This window comes from Anser anser (assembly GCF_964211835.1).
Source record: "Anser anser genome assembly, chromosome: Z".
NCBI lineage: Eukaryota > Metazoa > Chordata > Aves > Anseriformes > Anatidae > Anser > Anser anser.
This window is the reverse complement of record NC_139723.1, coordinates 36,416,989-36,434,840: the sequence shown is the minus strand read 5'-3', so window position 1 is coordinate 36,434,840 and position 17,852 is coordinate 36,416,989. Positions and strand designations below refer to the sequence as shown.

Below are 17,852 nucleotides of genomic sequence, written 5' to 3'. Positions count from 1 at the left end.
CTGCAGAAAATGTCTGAGTATTTGTAACAACACACTTGGTGTCCCTGTCCCTACCCTCGCTGCTTTCTCCCCCTTTTCCTCCTGATACTCCCACCGCTTCCTCGTGTGTCCGCTGGACCCGAAGGCCAATGGGTTCAGACAGGTGGGAGAAGGGTACGTCGATGCAGCCCTTTGCAGGGCCAGCTGGGGTGTTGGTGCTGGCGTGCTTTTTCCCCACTTACAAGGCACTATTGAGTTGCTTCCCCAAAAACACATGCAACCCATTTCCAGGCCTGCACGTCTGCAGCTACGCTGTGTCCGGCCAAGGCAGGAACCCCAAGAAGTTCAACGAGGTGAAGGGCAAAGTCCTGCACCTGAGCAGGAACGACCCCAGGAAGCAGCACTTGCTGGGAGCTGTCCAGCTGGGGATAAGTGCTTTGCTGGGAAGGGTCTGGGGTCCTGCTGGACACCACCTTGGAACCATAGAATCACAGAATGGTTTGGGTTGGAAGGGACCCTCACGACCATCCAGTCACACCGCCCCTCCCACCATGCCCCGCCATGGGCATGAACAGTTTCCACTATGTCAGGAGGCCCAAAGCTCCATCCAACCTGGTCTTGTCCGCTTCCAGGGAAGGGGAATCCACAGCTTCTCTGAGCAACCCATGGCAGTGCTTCACCACCCTCTGAGCAAAGAATTTCTTCCTCAAGTCTGATCTAAATCTACCCCCTTTTAGCGTAGAACCGTCACCCCTTCTCCTATTTGAGGTTGGTCCTATTTTGACATATTTGAGGTTGTGGCCCTAAGAGACACGGTCTGGTGATGGGACTCCCTAGGTCGGGCTGATGGTTGGACCAGATGATCTTGTGGGTCTTTTCCAACCTGGAAGATTCTATGCTTCCACAACTGTGCGCACAGGCAGGGCGAGCAAGGAGAGCACTCACCGCTCTTTTCCATCAGTGCCCCAGGAGCTGGCGAAGCTGGGGCTGAGATGGCAGGTGGGACACATCCCGTCAACCCGGGGGGGGGACTGGAAGGCTCACAGCAGTCCAAGGCTTTTAGACAAAGCAAATAAAGCCATGAAATCTGTAGAAAATGTCTCAGTACTTGTAACAATACAGTTGGTGTCACTGTCTCTACCCTTGCTGTAAATGTTACTGCTGAGCATGGCACCTTACTGTATAACAGTATCATGGAATATCCAGTGGTTGAGGGAACCCGCAAAGATTGTAGAATCATTAAGGGTGGAAAAGACCTCCAAGATCATCTGGTCCGACCATCACCCTACCACCGATATCACCCACTAAACCGTGAACCTAACTTCCAGGTCCAGCCTTTCCTCAAACACACCCATATACAATGTCTCCACCACCTCCCTGGGCAACCCATTCCAATGGCTAACTACTCTACAGGAGTAGAAATATCTCCTAATTTCCATCCTGAAACTCCCCTGGCCATTCCCTCTAGTCCTATCACTAGTTATCTGTGAGAAGAGGCCGACCCCCAGCTCCCCACACCTTCCTTTCAGGCAGTTGTAGAGAGCAATGAGGTCTCCCATGAGCCTCCTCTTCTCCAGATTAAACAACCCCAGTTCCCTCAGCCGGAGCTCACAGGACTTGTGTTCCAGACCCTTCACCAGCTGCGTAGCCCTACTCTGGACACGCTCCAGGGCCTCGATGTCTTTCTTGTACCTGAGGGGTCCAAAGCTGAACAAAGTACTTGAAGTGATGCCTCACCAGAGCAGAGTACAGGGGGACAATCACCTACGCTATAGGCTACACTATTCCTGATAAAAGCCAGGATGCCGTTGGCCTTCTTGGCCACCTGAGTACACTGCTGGCTCATGTTCAGGTGAGCATCGATCAACACCCCCAGATCCTTTTCCTTTGCACAGCTTTCCCGCCACTCTGTCCTTCAGATTGTCAAAGTTCCTCTGGATAGCAACATGACCATCTGATGAGTCAGCCACTCTCTGCAGTTTCATGTGGTCTGCAAGTTTTCTGAGGGTGCATTCTATCACATTTTCCAGATTATTAACACAGATGTTAAGGAGAAGTGGAGCCATTATTGACCCCTGGGGTACTCTGCTCATTGCTGGTCTCCAGCTAGACTTTGACCACGACTCTCTGGATCCAGTCCTTCAGTCACTTTTTGATCCACCTCACCATTGGCTCATTCAGTCCATACTTCAACAGCTTCTCTACGAGGATCCTTGTTCCCCCTGCCCCCCACATTACAAGTAGCTTTTGAAAAACATAGCCCAAAATCTCTGATTGCACTAGGTGCTGACTGGCTGCCACTTCAAATTCTTCAAGTTTGCTAGTAAGGTCTTCAAATTTCATTTCTGGGAAAATGCTTTAGGCCCAGCATACAATCTTCTGTATCAAAAATTGCAGGTCTTCAGTCTGTGACATTACATATAAACAAAAAAGAATATATATGATGGTCAACCGTACCAAGAAACAATTCCAATCTAGTAAAGACATTTTCATGAACAAGATGACAGTAGACGAGGCTCTGCTCTATGTACTTGCTCACATACTCTAGCAGAAGTGGAGGTAGTCAAAAGAGTCATGGCAATTTTGTTTATTCAGTGTCTAGTATAAAACTATAATTTATCCTATTCCAATATTAGATTCTACATATATGAATGAGGTATACATGGTTTGAGGGGACAGGAATAAGCTCGGTAATTTCTGAGAACAACACTCGTGTCTCTCAAGTAGTTATATATATAGCTTATGAAGTTGGTGTTGACAAACTAGCACTGAGACAACACAGTAGGGAAAATATACACAAAAATAAAGAGCATTGTTTGAAGTTAGCTCTAATTTTTTTAAGTAACATATTTAAACATTTAGTTTTGTTGCATTACATAAAGGCAAAAGATTTTCCTGAACCCAGTGGAAGAATATAGTACTTCTTTTGCAGGTTCTGGTACCTTATAAGAAAACAGAATTAATTTTCCAGTTCATTGTAACCTCTCAGTAAGGTACATCACATTAGCATAAGGAAGCAAAGGAAATTGTTCATTTGTTGCAGAGGTATCCAAGTAGAAATCCTGACACACAACCTAGCTACAAAAATCCTGAGGATGCTATGTTGAGTAATTTAACATTAACAAGAACACAGAAAAGAGATAAATGAGGCAAACTCATATGCAAATTGGCTATTAAGAACTTCTTCACTTTAAGTTTGTCTTGTTTTGTTTTGTTTCTTTTTGTTTGTTTGTTTGTTTTTGTTTTAAAGCTAATCTGTTTTACCAAAAATTTAAAGCTAAGTAATGAATTATGCACTTTTACACAAATCCATCCACAGAGTTTGAAGAAAAAAATTAAGATGTTCAGAGCCTCATAAAACTGAATGCAGTGTAAATCAATCAATAAATCAATCAAACCTTTACATGCAGGGAACAGAAGTAAATTATCACTCAGTTAGGTCCACAAACAGTGGAGTGCTACGTGCTGCCTGGCACTGACTGCTGACGTACTGGCTTGCAATGGGAATCGTCAGAGGTGCCTTATATATTCAAATATATGTTTAAATGTTTCCGATTCTGTAGTATTTAAAACTGTGGAGCATTTAATTAACCATCCTTAAAGATTTAGTGCTTTTTTATTTACTTTTTTAAGAAAATTGTGTTGTGGGATTATGCCTTTTGAATTGCAAATTTAGGTTAAACATCTTATTAGTCTTCCTCACTAAAGGCATGTTATTCAAAGTTAATGCAAGCTATATTTATAGTTACATTTTTTTTTGTCAGAGTTGGGAATGTAAAAGTCTAGAAAAGCCTGCCAGGCTAGAAAAACAAAAGTGCAAAATAATGTCACATTCCCTCCAATGTTATTCAATAGCCTGAAAACCAATTATATGCCATAGGTTATTTGCTACTTGCACTCTGCACTAACTCAAGTCCTGGACACTCATTTTCATTATGTAATTGTACATTTCCATTTTTTTAACATGTGGGACATCTGGAAGTAATGTTGCCCACTGCCCTGAATGCAACATTAATGGGATAGTTGCATTAAAAAGGATATATGGAAATAGGATTGCACAGAAAACACACAGATATTGTGTGCAATTCTGAGACATTGCAGATGTGTCTGTGTTCAGCACAGCTCTCTTCTACTGCTGCACACATTGATATCTCAGAGGACAGAAATCAATAAGGCAATTATATTTACAGCAATGCAGTGCTACTGGCAAAATCCCTATGGTGCTGAGGGCAATAGATCAAGTACAGAAACTTCTGTGAGTCTCAGACCGGACAGCAACCACACTGCAGCTCAGCGTGCATTGATAGCATTATTAATTACCTTTAGGTTTTATGTAACTATCTTTTTTCCTTTTTTTATGAAGTAGTCTACCTTCACATCCTACTGGAAAGTATGCACAACTTTTTCTTTTTGCCCTCCACTATGCTGAGAAGTGTTACTCCATAAAGTACCCTACACTTTGCTGAGAAGTATTACTGTTTATTTTACTAATTATGAAGTTCATTTTGCCTAAAGTGAATATTAACTTCACTATTAGAAATGACAAATTATTTTCACATGTCAGCATTTGAAAGATTCAGAAGTCTGTGTGTTGCCTATTAATGTGTGTTCCCTTAGTTATGTTATAGACCCACAACCAGCAGAGTCATAATGCAGTAGCAGGGGAACGCTTGCACGGTATTGTGTTCTATAGTTCATTGTACTGTCCCACGAACAATTGCAGACACTCCATCCACTAGAACGTGGATGCTTTTTGACCATGCTGCTTTTGATGCAGCCCAGGATATGTTTGGAAAATTCTTCGAATGTGAAATACAACACATATTTTGGAAAGAAACACATGTCTTTCATACCATATTTTGAATAATTGGATTGTTCTATTGAGTTTCATATTCATCTTTATACATTTGAAGGTAAACACAAGCAGGATCTGATCTAGAAACCTCCCAATACCTTGAATCTCATTCTCAGACTTCTCTTAATGTTCAAAGGATCTTGAAGGTCTTGAACTGCTAACAACTCCATCCATCAATAACCATAGGCAGAACACAGCACAGTTACTGAAATCTGATACTGACAGATTTTAGTCATGTTTTCTTCAAATGTGTCAGAATTATTACTTCTGTTCTGCATTAGAATGTAAAAGGATAAATGATTGCAAAGGTACTTATGACACCTAATGTTTCAGAGGCCAAAATCATGCTTTCTTTTCTCAAATCCACTTGAAATGTGAGGAGTATTTCCTTAAGACCTGCTCACTAAATTTTCAGCTTTATAGTTCTGTCATTCAAAAGGAGCTGGCTCCTGAACTTTTGGCAGAATATGTAACAGTCCAAACCTGAAAGACACAATTGGTATTGTTAGGTATTGATAATATATACCCATTAGTACTATTGACGACAAGAGTAAGTAGCTATTAGTACATAAACGTGCTAGTTAACTTCTCATTAAGACTAATTCCCCACTGAGCTCTATAATTGTGCAGCAAAGCTGCTAGGTATTGCATGAAGCCAGCTTAAAACAATCTCAGGCATCCCTGTTCTTTGTTTCCATCATTTTTCTGCATGGAAGGATAATCTGATAGATAGATATCAAAGATGAAAAAAGAAAAAGAAAAAAAAAAGGGTCTTTCTTTTCCTCCCATTTTAGCACCCACAAAACCATTTACTTAGCCCTCTTTCCCCTTGTTTTCTTACATTTGCCTGTTGAGTTGCTCTGGGATTTCTGCCTCAGTATTGTTGCTTCTATCCCAGCCACAAACAGACTCAGTTGCTCACTCTGAAATGGTCACCCTCATTTAAATGTACGTGAGAAACAATCTCAGTTATCAGAGCCTACCCAGTTCTTGTTTCAATGTCTAAGGCAAATCTCTGAAAAAATAGTGAAAAATTAGCATGCATGAGAAAAAATAGCATACATTAGCTTGGATGTGGCATATGAAATAAGCACCTCCAGCATTACCTGTATGTAAACAAAATAACTGAAAATTATTACTAGAAGTGTTTCACAGTCTGGGCTGGTTTTGAGCAACATGTTAAGCCATGCTTTCATCAATATAACCAAAATTCCACCCAAACTCAGACCAGACATCATCCCTTACACTTCTCCATGTTCTTTAGGTATACTTTACTGACCAAGAAAAACAGTTTGTGGTTTATATTGGGTGTTCAGGGTCAGGATTTAAAGTTTGTAATTTTGGAACAAAATCCACCACCTGGGACTTCTGTTGTTTGAACCCTGCAAAGCACCATAAATTTGGTGGCTATGAAAGAAGACCCTTATCAATGTTTCCATTTCTTCCCAAGTAGAGAACCAAACTCTGGTGTGTTTATTAAGAGCGGTATATCATTACACGAGTTGTGAAAGAAGCTGTAGTGATTTTAGGACTGGTTTACAAAGAGTAATTAAAGAGTTGAGTAAGAGCACAAACAATAGCATCCTTTGTCATTATGTCATTGTCTCATATTTGTGACTGTTGTGGCTGAATTTTGTCAAAACATCATTAATGACACTGACACCCAAAGAGGCTACAGAGACCTCCCAGTCTTTGCTACAGCAGCCAGATGCCAGTGTGCAGTAGGTGCAACACTGAAAGGTGCACAGAACATTGTCTCATTATTTAGTGCCCTTTGCACATGCCAAAAAGGGTACACAGGGCCTCCTGAAATTGGAATATGTCCTTGCATTTATTCACTATAATCTGAACACTCTGTGACAAGCAGGCTTACTTAACTTCCCACCTGAATTTAAATAGTACATATTGGGTTTCTAGGCTGGTAAAACACTGAATGAAGCAGAGATGAGTGAAGCACAGCTGGAGGTCCCAACCAATTTGATTCACTATAATCCATACCACTGCATATATATATACGCATGTGTATGTGCTCAGAGACGACTTTGTAGCATTCTGTGAATAACAGAAAAGTGGTGAAGCAGAGTGAAACCTATTTCTTTTAGATAACTTTCCTAAGTGGGAGTCGTTTTCTTTCTCTGAATACACTGTATCTCATACACAGAGAATCAAGGTTTCTAAATGAAATCTGCATTTAATAGCTATTTGCATGCGTGTTTAATAACTACCATCATCTAGCAGACTTTACTGTAGTATTTGAAATGTTGCAAAGTGGAGCACAAGCCACAGGGTGCCGCTATTCCCGCTGTCAACCACTATTTTTCTGCATTTTATTGCCCAAGAAAGGACAATAGGAAACGTTGTAAACGGTGCTTAGAAATGCAGTTAGAAGAACCAAGGAACGATATGGCATCCTGATGACTCTCCCTGAGGAATTATGAGGTCTGTTATGATTGCTCCAGTACAATTAAAACCATTAGAAAGAGAAGTGAAATATGGCATAAGTGAAGCAACTACAGAAGGGAGTACAACTTACAGAGACGGATACTGACAGTTTCTAAAACAATTTTGGTTTATTTCCACTCCACCTTCACACAAACTTCTGATCGTTCCTTCTCCATCAGCTGCTGTAGAAGGTGGACAAACAGAAGATTATGCAACTCAGCTCACTGTATCGATTCTTTGAATCAATGAATTTATGGTGGTCATATTCCCCATCTTAGTTCTCAGCTAAAAACTTGAATCTTACCTACAATTCCCTTTCTGGGGTTCTGATGTCTGAAGAACAGGAACCAGTCATCAACACCTCCATGTGGCAATGCAAAACCAACAGTAAAGCCAAATATAAAATTACATATCAATGAACTTTGCAATGGATAAATACTGCTGTGTGTACTATCAGAATGGTAGTATCAAAATCTGATTGTGAAAAATGTTATGCCACTGAATTAGAATGCTTACTATACTGGCAGACAAGTTCAACATATTACTAAGAAGGGATGGAATATAGGTTATTTATTTAATTTCCTTAGTACTTACCATAAGATATTCAGTAGATATATTATCTGGATTTATAATCATAAGTTTTTCTAGCCCCCAAGCTCATCATTTCAATTTGTAAAGTGATACCAAATAGAAAAATTGATAACAAGTTATCTTGTGTGATAATTCTTACCATACAGTTATCACTATGTATCCAGAAAAATAAAAATATAAAAATACAAATGGTGGGGGAGGGTGGTGAACAAAACAAAATAAAAACCTTAACTGTCTTCAGCAAAGCATAATTTTAAAGGGGTCAGATTTTCAAACAAACTGCTCGGTACTTTCTGGAAATCACACCCTTGGAAATATGTTTTGTCTCCTTTGGATTCAAGAATTCTTTAGTTCTGACATGGGAAGTTTTCTTCCAATTCATGGGTAATATTTATATTTTAAAATTCAGTAACTGATAATGATCACTGATTACTTGCCATGTGAGTTATCCACAGGCTCCTCAGGAATATCAGATAGGTCAATGCAGTCGGTGCTATTACTGAAGACTGTAAGTATTTGAATAAAAAGATTTCAGAAAAGTTGGGAATAAAGTAAAACTCACTAAGATGTCCTGAATTTATGTTAAAGCCATATGATGTCAAAACACTGTAGACATATTAAGAATTCAAAAAAAAAAGAACATCAGATTTGTAACTGTATTTAAATACATGCTCAGTTTGAATTTTTAAGTGGATCCAAAATTTATTTATTTTAAAGATAATTTAATTGCCAGATGGTAACAGTTTAACTTATAGATTTTTTTTTTTTTTTTAGGGAATAAATCTGTGTTAATTAGAAGAAATTTCCTACAAACACAGCAGAAGGCCCTCAAAATGCCTGATTTGAATTGCCAATACAAGAGAATTAGAAATTTTCTGAAACTACTGTAATGTTTATAACATCTTAAACAATGTATTTTGCAGTTAACTCATTTTTACAAGTGTTGAGCTATAACTGTTAACACTTTAAAAACAGATGCAGTGTAGTCCACTCATTGCATAAAAATTCTTGTTTAAAAGGCTGGAGTTTTGCAGCCAGAAATCTTCTTTCATAAAATAGTTTTCAAAACTCTTCTCATTTCACTTTAAATAACTACTGAAGTGATACTGTTTACATAAAGCTGAGACTTCACATTTTCTTTTATTTGTCATCTGGTCTACTTTATTGTATTGACTGAATTCTTCAAGTATAGATCCTGTATCTGAGTCTGTTTGAAGTCCTCTAATTTGTTTCCGATATTTCCCATAAAAACAATTTTCAGTGATGCCATTGAACTGGTGACTTTAAGGATTCAAGGATTTTCAAGACTATTTCATTGCCAACTATGTAACCATCCAATTTTTCAGACAATGATAATTTATAACCAAAATAAAAGGTCTGCAATTCTGTCATTTTTTATCCATGCTAGCACATGCTAACTACAATTAAACTTAAAGACTGAAAGTACTTAAAACTTCGTCTTTATGAAAATGTGACAAATATTTAAAACATTCTGAAGCTCATTATAGTGAAGAATTGTTAATTAAAATTAAATATTACACCTACAAAATTTGATTGCTTATTTCAAAGTGCTTGATTACATTGCCTTACTAAAGAATCATAAGCATGTTTTAAAAGAACCATGTATCTGCTGGTTGTAGCCTTTGAATCATGGTATTTTGTTCTGTTCTGACAAAGTGGAAGTCCTTGAACAGATAACTACATACAAAGTCTTGAGGTTCAGTTTTGCTAACTGACAAGTACTCCACATTGCTGAAACCAAACCAAGTACTCCACTTTGCTGAAGCCAAAGGAACAGCACAACATAGCTTCTGAATCAAAACTGAACATCCTAGAAATACAAAGAAAACTTTCTGAAAGAGATTCTGAATGCTGTATCCCACTCATGCCAGTTTACTTTGGTCTTATAACAAAGAAAGTGACTACAATAAATTACTAGTGTACAGCTTGAGTTTGTCATGATCATAACAAATCCAGATGTTACTCCATTTGTTATTTTACTTCTTTGATCATTAGTATTGCATTGACATTGTAGATACCCAGCTATGAACTAGAAAAATCATGAGAAGCGGGAAGGGTGTGGTCTTTTTTTCTTGCTATGCGTCTTTCTCAATGTAAGTAAAATTTTCTTAACCTGTTACTTTCATCATGTCATATCTCTAGTTTCATTCAATCCATGACTCTTGCTTTTCTGCCATATCAAACACAAGTTAATTCTCCTTACTTACACAGCAGTTAAAGTTCTCCTGTTCTCTCTGATTTTTAATCTAATATAAGATTTTTGTATGTGTTCTGGCATTCATTTTCCTTTGATGATGGCTTGCTTGGTCATACTGACTGGCCACGTTTGGATAAAAAAGTGAAGCTAATTTTCTCTGACCTTCTATTTAGGATAGATGGTTTTTCACGTCAGTAGCAATAATCAAGTGTCACCATCATATAACACATCATGTAACTTCTCTGCAATGTGATCATAATCACAGCAACACCCAAGCACGTCTTAGCCCATCATCTGTCTGCCTATAGTACTGGGGCAGTATGGCCCCATATGTTAGAAAAAAAAAAAAGATTAATAGGTTAGCTTTGAATGCAGTTTGAGAGCTGATCCGTTCAGTGATCCATGCAGAATGGAATCATAGAATCACAGAATGGTTTGGCTTGGAAAAGACCTTAAAGACCATCTCATTCCAAGCCCCCTGCCATGGGCAGGGACACCTCCCACCGGACCAGGTTGCTCAAAGCCCCATCCAATCTGGCCTTGAACATTTCCAGGGATGGGGCATCCGCAGCTTCTCTGGGCGACCTGTTCCTGTGCCTCACCACCCTCAGAATTAAGAATTTCTTCCAAATATCTAATCTAAACCTACTTTCTTTTACTTTAAAACCATTATCCCTTGTCCTATCTCTACACCCCCTGAAAAAGAGTCCCTCCCCAGCTTTTCCGTAGGCCCCCTTTAGGTAATGGAAGGCCTGTATAAGGCCTGCCCAGAGCCTTCTCTTCTCCAGGCTGAAAAACCCCAGCTCCCTCAGCCTGTCTTCATAGGAGAGGTGCTCCAGACCCGTCATCATCTTTGCCATCTCCTCTGGACAAAAGCATTCCGTAACTGAATTTTGCTGCTGTGAGACCAAATCCTTGAGATTGTACAGCTAGATGATGAAGATTGTACAGCTCAACACATTTTTGGTAACAAGTTTTGCACAGAAAGTAAGAGTCCTCATCTGTTGTGAAATCATAGTAACATCATGTTTAGCTAAATGACATTATATTGAAAGGCATGAAAACAATGGCCTTTTCATCTTGGCAATCCAACTTTAAACACAAATAATAAGTTTACCTATACTGCTGTTGCCTAAGTCAAGAAGTAGAGTAAACAAGCATAGGCTGAACTCATGTTAATTCTGCTACAAGAGACTGCTACAAGAAACAAACATTGTGTTTAAAGATTGTGTTTAAAGATTCTCAGGCTACAGAAATTGTTGTTGTGTAGATAACCCCAAAGACAGACACATCCACAAATCTGGAAACTAGCTTCTTCCTTTCTATTCTCCCCTGCCTGACCACAATGCATTAATGGTCCTGCAGGCTTTTGCAGCAAAACCCGTGGATCATCACCCTGAGGTCTTGGCCCAATAAAGCAGGTGCTGAAATATATATATATTTTACAAAGAAAAAACGAAAAATCCAAGTAAAGGGTCCAGAAGAGAATGATGAAGCCATTGTTTCATGCCTTTTGGTAATTACTTAAGAGACAAAATAGTAAAGCCACTGTTTAACTATTCTTATCCCTTCAAGTTGCTCTGCTGAGATGACAAGATCTTTTTGGATTTGAAGATGCAGAGTTTTCCATTTATTCATCTTCCAAACTTACTGTTGGAAGTAAAACCTTCTAGCATAAATAAAAAGACATCCCCAGACATGGAAATCCCTTCTGCAGTTGAACTACCATGCGTAAATATGTTTTATTACAACTCCTTTACCTGAAAATAAGTAACACAACTGATGTGTTAATGCGGGGCTGGTGCTGAGCCACAGCCTGGTGATGCAGAAAGAGCTGAGTGATACATCCAGACATCAAATGGTGAGGGGCATGGGGAGGGGATGCTCGCCTTGGCAGGTGGAAAAAGGAGCACGCTCCCATCCCCTCCTGAGGAGCAAGATCGTGAGACTTCCCTGACGGCTGCATGGCACCTTAGTTAGTACTGTAGCTTGTATGGTTCAGTACTTTTATTACACAGTGAGAAGGTAAAATGAATCAGATTACCCAATGATTAAAACAAACTACACATTGAATAGGTGACTTTCCATACCAGAACTAAACTCTGTGCTGTTCCTCTGCATCTTTCAATTTTAAGTCGGAGACCAGTTTTTCACACGTTTTTAAATCGGCACAAAACATTATGATACCACTGCTGTGAATTGATACAAAATGCTTATCCAAAAAATCCATGGCTTCAGAGGAGGTGGGTTACAGAGTGGATTATGAGAGCAATTCTTCACCATGTAGCAGAGGAGAAAATAGTACTGAGAAATAAAATATTTTTTCATGTGTGCAAGTGATGAGTTTGCAGTATGACACAAGGAAAAGCTCTTTTTCTTTAGCAGATCAATCTATCGAAAATGCATGAAGACATTTCTAGGAAAAAAATATATGAATGTATAGGAGTAAACCCAAATCTTCACTTTATAATGCCAGACAACTACTACTTGTTAATGCACCACTTATGTGTAATCAAAGAAATAGTATGTGATGGGAACACTTTGGTTAGAAAAAATGGTTGCTGAGACCTTCACATAATTTACAGAGGATATATGGAGCAAAATTATATACATTATTTCACTGTCCTCTTATTCTACAAGTGTGCGATCTTGGAGATGAGGGGCTTGGGACATTTACTACAACCATTTATCACAGCTGCCTTAAAATTAATTGAAGAAAAAGCTAGTGCTTATCCTAGATTCCATAAAAACTTCTGTCTTCTGTCCTACAAATACTCACCATTGAGCTAGTATGTGTGTAAAAAAGCTGTTAAACACAAACATGCTCAACTCTTTTAGCATTCACAACTAACACACCATGATTCTTTTCAGTGCTACATGCAAATGAATGGTCTGACCGAAGCTCTTGGAAGAGAATGGAAAGAATGATGTCAATTTCCAGTGGGCCCTGGCTCAGGCTTTAACCAAATGCCCTGACAATGCAAAATGTGAAGATATCATAGCAGTCATCACAGTGATGTTCTAATAGGAATGGTTAGATGTAAAACTTAAGTCCAAAGTGCTGTCCAAACCACTATTATGCAACACTTGATTTATGTGTCAGTATATCTAATGTTCTGGTGATCACTGGACTAACAGGCAGTGGAAGTTCATATGCAGGCAATTCTCTAACTTTCACTTCTGTAGGTCATTAAAGCAAATGAAAATGCTCTACAGCTGACATTCATCATTTAAAGAAACACATCATGTTTTTTGAATATATTTCTCAAGCTGCATTGCCTCAGGGTAAGTTCTCTAACTGCCATTTCTTGCAATTACACCTTACTGCAAGAAATTGCTATAATCTTACATCTAAATTTACTTCTCTAAAATATTTTCCTGACATTCCCCTAGTCTTTCAGTTACTGAACCTCTGACACTGTGATTGTTCTCAGAATGTGTTACATTTTTCATTATTTAAATTAATTGTGCCTTCAGAGTTTCACACGTAAACTTGGGGTGGTGACTCCTGGATATGAGGGCTCATTGCACCACATACAAAGCGATGCCCTCCCAAATAAGAAAGACGGACAGAGATTTTCAGTGGGCAGGCAGGAGTGCAGCGCCTTTCTCCTTTTCCCACTACGTAGCTCAGGCTAAGGACAATGGTCCCACCAGCTACCTGTGGTCCACAGTTAATTCTGGGCAGCTTTCATCCCAGGCTTCCTTCTTCCTTGTCTTACAGCCTCGGCCAGCCATGCCAGGACCCAGTATACCCAGATATGCCCCCAGGGGGTCTGAGGCTGCCTTCTTGAGAGGCAACAGAACTGGCCAGTGATCCCTGTCCCCAACAGCAAGGGCATGTCACACCCGATGCTCAGTCTGACCCGTGGATGCTGCCTGCACGGGGTGGCGCCAGGCCTGGGCTGTGCTCACGGTACCCACCGTACACAGGCACCACCTGGAAAGCTGCTGGTGGCACAGGAAGGCCCAACAGTGGTTAAATGAGGCGGACAAGTGGGCACCAGTGTCCTGACCATGCTTTGTTCAGCAGGGCTGGCACAGTCTGAGAGCACCCTGCAAGCACAGGAGCTGCAGTCTCCAACAGAAGGCTTTGGGGAAACCTGAACAGCAGCACCTAATGTACCAGAAACCTTCTAGTGAGAGGCACTGAGGATTTCTGAGAAGGAAAAGGTATATTTCTTTCTGGCATGAACTTCAACAGAGAGTACTTCAGCCCTAAAAAAGTAAATAGCTGTAGCTTCCCATACAAGAATACTATTTTTATTTATTTATTTATTTTACTTTCAAGCTTTAACTTTAAAGCTTCAGGTTTGGCTATTATGTGGCTGTTTCACATAATGACTTGCAAATCACAAATGGCCTAATAGAGATGACAGCCAATCCTGACAGTATCCAGACTCTCTGCTGACAGTGCCAATTGGCTCTTTGTGTATAGGAGGGCAAAGAATAAAGCGTCAAAAGCACTATCATACATATACTACAATCTTAATTTAAAGTGCATCAGAAAATGTAAATTATATTAAATAATATTTAAGATAAATTGTGATGTCAAAGTAATTTTAAAATCCTCTCCACAGATACTACACCTATTTTTTTACTTTCTTGTTTGAAGAGAGGAGTACACAATACATCTTCTAACAGCTCAATGCTGCTGCATTTTAAATACGGTATTTAATAAATGTTCCTATACAAACAAACCATGCGAAGTAGTGAAGAGCATATTGTGATATATACCAGATATAAAACTGTGAAGCTGTACATAAAGTCAAAATACTAGGGAAATAAAAAAGAAATCTGGAAGAGTACCTAATTGAAGGCCATTAGGAATAGCAATCCATCACAACATGAGTTCTTTTTAGTCTGAAATTGTGGAAGCAAGTCCAGACATTGTTTAAAGAATACACAAAAAAAAAAAAAAAAAATTACAGAAAGACTTGTCCACCGTAGCAGGATGCTTATGCAGCAAATTTAACCATTGAGCCATGGCTGACCTTGATATTTAAAGACATCCTATGCACCAGAATGAAAAATAAGATGGGGTTGCACTACTTCCAGATTTCAGAACATGTTTTATATAGTAAACTGCACAGCAATCCATCATGTTCCTAAGCATAGTGATAGTGACTCAAATTCTAAGGTAATAACTCTTTCAGCATCTGTAACATTTTTCTTCTCAAATAACTACAAACATTAAAGAGGATGCATCACATAACTAAAACTGAAAATGAAACTGAGTATGAAAACTGAAAGTATCTCTGTGCTGAACTATCCACAGCGATGTACCAAAAACCTGCCAAAGCAAAACCAGCCAATTACACAACACTTTAATCCTAGATGCTCTTTGCAGAAAGTTGTAGCATAAGGAATCATCTTTTTCCATTTCTTTTCTTTCTTTTTTTTTTTTTCTCAGATTATAAATAAACTGGATTAAGGTTGAAACCAGCCCACACCAGATACACCTAAACACAGAACAAATGAACATAAGAGGCAATATAAGACTGAAAGCTGTTGAAAAATATTTTTATCTTGAAAATGGCATACGCAATCAAATTAATGTTGTTCTGAACAGTTGCATTAGCAGTGTCAATTAGCGGTTTGATAAATAACTGAACTGATTTAAGCAATATGGCAATCACCTTGAAGTTAGGGAATGAACATGGCCAGTGCACAGCCTAGCTTCAGCAGCTGTTCTATTTGAATAAACAGGCCAGGCTGGGGACTGTATGCCCGTCTCGTTCAGTTTCTTCTGGAAATCCAATATACAGACCCCAGATTAGGTTAGACTCCTTTTTGGAGTGAGAGGCACAAAATCAATCTGGCATCTGAGACATCAACATGCTTTCCTCTTTATTTATCCTTGCTTTTTAACCAGACTCCTCTGAATGTATCCTCTCCACAAAAAGTCTTCCTTCCACCCCCTTTTCAGCATTTAAAGGCCCCAGTCCTTTCCACCCCATCCGTGACATAAGGTTTCCTAAACGAGCACTAAAGGCACAGTTCTGCACCATGAAGCATGAACCAGGTGCAGACCAGAGCTAAGACTCCCTGGGGAAGAGCGAGGTGTGAGCCAGTTCACCCACTGCCTCAAGTGAGACTGTACAGGTCTGGCTTACACCAGTACCGAACACCCAAGCCTGACACTGGATTTTCTGCTTCTGACACAAAAATGAACAGCCAGAGTTAGCTGCCAGCATTACACCTCTCTTGAACTGAAGGGATTAAGATAAGGCTTGGAAATGAGTCACTGGTAGCTGACTAATCCTCAGCAGACACATTAGTTTACTCTGCTAGTTAATTAGGTATGTCACGTTGGCAGGGTAAGACTGCTCTCCTGCAGGCTTTCCTGCTGCATGCTGATGTGTTTCTCCTAGCACAGATGAGGAGAGGAAGCTGACTTGAATTTGTACCCCAAAAGGTTTGTCTCCCTCTCTCAGCACAGGAATAACTACAAAAGCACGGCTGAACCCCTGAGAGAAATACAGCAACTCAAGGAACATGATCCTACAGCTTTCATTCCCCAGAGGTGAACACTTGTTATTTTTTTATTTAAAACACTTCCCTGGCAAAAGAAAAACCAATACACCTGGAAACTAAAACACTACCCATTTCTGTACATAGACAAATATCAAAAGATCCCAGGGCCCTCTCTTGTGGACAAGTATCTGGCTCAATAGAAAGGACAAAAAGGTCATGGTTTCAGACAAGAATGTGGCAATTCATTTCAGTAGAGAAAGACTTCTCATGAGTGTCAGCTTGATAGCTTTTTTAGATTAACCTCTTTTCTACTTAATTGAATCCAATTGTGATAATTTGTAATGTGCAAACTACATTTACAATTTAGTTTGGACTTACTCATATACTCCAAAATATTATTGCTAATCCCTGCTTCATATCATCCACTAATTTGCTTAGCATCCATAACATGTAATGCTTCAAGTTGTAAATAGAAGAAGTGGAGTGTTGTGCTTAGAAAGGATCTCTGTAGTGTCCCACTCTTCTTCCCCACTTTCCTCCCAGTCACGAATATAGTTGGTGTCTGCATTAAATGTTAAAAGGTTAAAAGGTAGAAAGGTAGAAATGAAGGAAGGAAGGAAGAAAAAGAAAGAGAAAGAGAAAGAAAAAGAAAGAGAGAGAGAGAAAGAAATAAAGAGAGAGAGGAAGAAAGAGGAAGGAAGGAGGGAGGGAGGGAGGGAGAGAAAAATCACATCTTTTTTAAAAAAATCTATTTTATCTATATTGCAGCTGCTTGAGTCACAGGAAAGTGGATAGTCTCACTAAAACTGAATTACCTACCGATAAAGAGACAGTTTAGGTCCACTGCTTCCTTTTGTTACATCAGACTTATTTCACTTTCAAAGGAAATAAATTGAATTAAAGCTCGCTTACTCAACCTGAAGCCAGTTAAGCAGCATGAGCAAAAGTGCTGCAGGGTCAGCCCTTTGCTTAGGGCAAATTTTATGTCTTTCTGTCTAAGCTGCCTGCAATTTCTCCGTGTATTTTCCCCACACCTTTCTGATTCCTTTATGGTATGTTTATGAACCTTTGTGATTTCTATGTGCTTTAATGATACATACTGGTAATGTTTTTGTTTGTTTGTGTGTGTGTGTGTTTGTTTGTTTGGGGGTTTGGTTTTGGTTGGTTTTGTTTGTTTGTTTGTTTGTTGTGATTGTTTTATCCAGAGGTATTCCCTCCTCATCCTGAGCGGGTTGCCAGCACCCGGGTGCTGAGCGGGCAGGAGGAGAAGACAGTGAGGCAGCCGGCTGC

General features: G+C 39.4%; 1 long non-coding RNA gene across 1 annotated transcript; it reads right to left on the bottom strand.

Annotated features, from left to right (window-relative positions):
- Window positions 1-4,581: 4,581 nt before the first annotated feature.
- On the bottom strand, window positions 4,582-17,609 carry LOC310890319. Its single transcript, XR_014577174.1, has 5 exons — window positions 17,382-17,609; window positions 7,581-7,637; window positions 7,368-7,458; window positions 5,676-5,849; window positions 4,582-5,317 (listed from the first exon to the last, which is right to left on the bottom strand). It is a non-coding gene; the product is annotated as an uncharacterized lncRNA (long non-coding RNA).
- Window positions 17,610-17,852: the final 243 nt, after the last annotated feature.